At 45.3% G+C, this 2,500-nt stretch overlaps 1 non-coding gene across 1 annotated transcript; it reads right to left on the bottom strand.

The window, feature by feature from the left end:
* Positions 1-399: 399 nt before the first annotated feature.
* Positions 400-2,302, bottom strand: LOC125076496. The gene has a single exon (XR_007120455.1). It is a non-coding gene; the product is annotated as a small subunit ribosomal RNA (ribosomal RNA).
* Positions 2,303-2,500: the final 198 nt, after the last annotated feature.

Raw genomic sequence — 2,500 nt, 5'->3', positions numbered from 1 at the left:
GCCAGTGATATGAGTTTATTTTTTTTTTATTTTTTTTTTTTTTTTCGTTTTTTTCTCTTATTTTTAGTATACAGAGAAAAATTCAAAAAATTAAAAAAAAAAAAAAAAAAAGTTAAAAAAAAAAAAAAGTACAAAAAAAAAAAAAAGAAATATACATTTTATTTGAAGATGACGATGTGCGTTAACACATCGTACTTTCCTCGAAATCGACATCGAAAAATATCAGAATAGGACGCGTTACACGACTCTGGACTCTGACTCGGACACACTGCTGTGTGAGAGAGAGAGAGTGAGAATCGCGTCCTCGCATCGAAACGACACATTCCGAACGTCGATATTTGTGTTTTACAATTTTATTATCGTTCATTATCGCACTCTTTCGAGATTGATAATTTACGTTAATGATCCTTCCGCAGGTTCCCCTACGGAAACCTTGTTACGACTTTTACTTCCTCTAAATGATCAAGTTTGGTCAACTTCCCAGCAACGCCGACGGCCGTGAAGCCACCGCGTGTCGGTCCGAAGACCTCACTAAATCATTCAATCGGTAGTAGCGACGGGCGGTGTGTACAAAGGGCAGGGACGTAATCAACGCGAGCTTATGACTCGCGCTTACTAGGAATTCCTCGTTTATGGGGGATAATTGCAAACCCCAATCCCCAGCACGAAGGAGTTTCAACGGGTTGCCCGGGCCTCTAGGCCAGGGAGAACATGCTGATTCCTTCAGTGTAGCGCGCGTGCGGCCCAGGACATCTAAGGGCATCACAGACCTGTTATTGCTCAATCTCGTGCGGCTCGAAGCCGCCGGTCCCTCTAAGAAGAATTTTAATACGCCGCCAGTGAGTTGCTCGACCGAAATCGAGCACACCTAAATGACGACGCCTATTTAGCAGGCTAGAGTCTCGTTCGTTACCGGAATTAACCAGACAAATCGCTCCACCAACTAAGAACGGCCATGCACCACCACCCACCGAATCAAGAAAGAGCTATTAATCTGTCAATCCTTCCGGTGTCCGGGCCTGGTGAGATTTCCCGTGTTGAGTCAAATTAAGCCGCAGGCTCCACTCCTGGTGGTGCCCTTCCGTCAATTCCTTTAAGTTTCAGCTTTGCAACCATACTCCCCCCGGAGTCCAAAATCTTTGGTTTCCCGGAAGCTGCCCGCCGAGCCATTGTAGTAACGTCGGCGGATCGCTAGATGACATATTTACGGTTAGAACTAGGGCGGTATCTAATCGCCTTCGAACCTCTAACTTTCGTTCTTGATTGATGAAAACACCTTTGGCAAATGCTTTCGCTGATGTTCGTCTTGCGACGATCCAAGAATTTCACCTCTAACGTCGCAATACGAATGCCCCCAGTTATCCCTATTAATCATTACCTCGGAGTTCTGAAAACCAACAAAATAGAACCGAGATCATATTCTATTATTCCATGCACGAAATATTCAAGCGGCATTTTGAGCCCGCTTTGAGCACTCTAATTTGTTCAAAGTAAAATTGTCGGCCCATCTCGACACTCACTGAAGAGCACCGCGATAGGATTTTGATATTGAACCGGCGTTTTACCGCCGGCTCACCGACGATATGCTCCGCAGACGTGTCAGTATCACCGCGGATGCGGTGCACCGACAGCGCGGCGCACAAATGCAACTACGAGCTTTTTAACCGCAACAATTTTAGTATACGCTATTGGAGCTGGAATTACCGCGGCTGCTGGCACCAGACTTGCCCTCCAATTGTTCCTCGTTAAAATATTTAAAGTGTACTCATTCCGATTACGAGGCCTCGAAAGAGTCCCGTATCGTTATTTTTCGTCACTACCTCCCCGTGCCGGGAGTGGGTAATTTGCGCGCCTGCTGCCTTCCTTGGATGTGGTAGCCGTTTCTCAGGCTCCCTCTCCGGAATCGAACCCTGATTCCCCGTTACCCGTGACAACCATGGTAGTCGCAGAAACTACCATCGAAAGTTGATAAGGCAGACATTTGAAAGATGCGTCGCCGGTACTGGACCATGCGATCGGCAAAAGTTATCCAGATTCATCAAAATTAACGACTTCGGACGAGACGCCCTCCGTCGATTGGTTTTGATCTAATAAAAGCACTCATCCCATCACTGGTCAGAGTTCTGATTGCATGTATTAGCTCTAGAATTACCACAGTTATCCAAGTAACTGAGTAAGATCTAAGGAACCAAAACTGATATATTGAGCCATTCGCGGTATCGCCTTAATACGGCTTGCACTGAGACATGCATGGCTTAATCTTTGAGACAAGCATATAACTACTGGCAGGATCAACCAGGGAGCTAACCGAGACTTGTTGAAGTCGTCAATTACTCTTCTCGTTTCATATTCGCATATAAAATACACACAAACTTATGCATGCATGTACAATATACGCACAGTATGAAACGAGCGTCTCACCGTATCGTCGATCGCGTTAGACGCGATAGATTTTAACGGTTGACTCTTATAAAAATTTATATGAGACACAAACGCGCTT

This window comes from Vanessa atalanta, unplaced genomic scaffold (genome assembly GCF_905147765.1).
Source record: "Vanessa atalanta unplaced genomic scaffold, ilVanAtal1.2, whole genome shotgun sequence".
Lineage (NCBI taxonomy): Eukaryota > Metazoa > Arthropoda > Insecta > Lepidoptera > Nymphalidae > Vanessa > Vanessa atalanta.
This window is presented reverse-complemented; position numbering and strand designations above follow the sequence as displayed.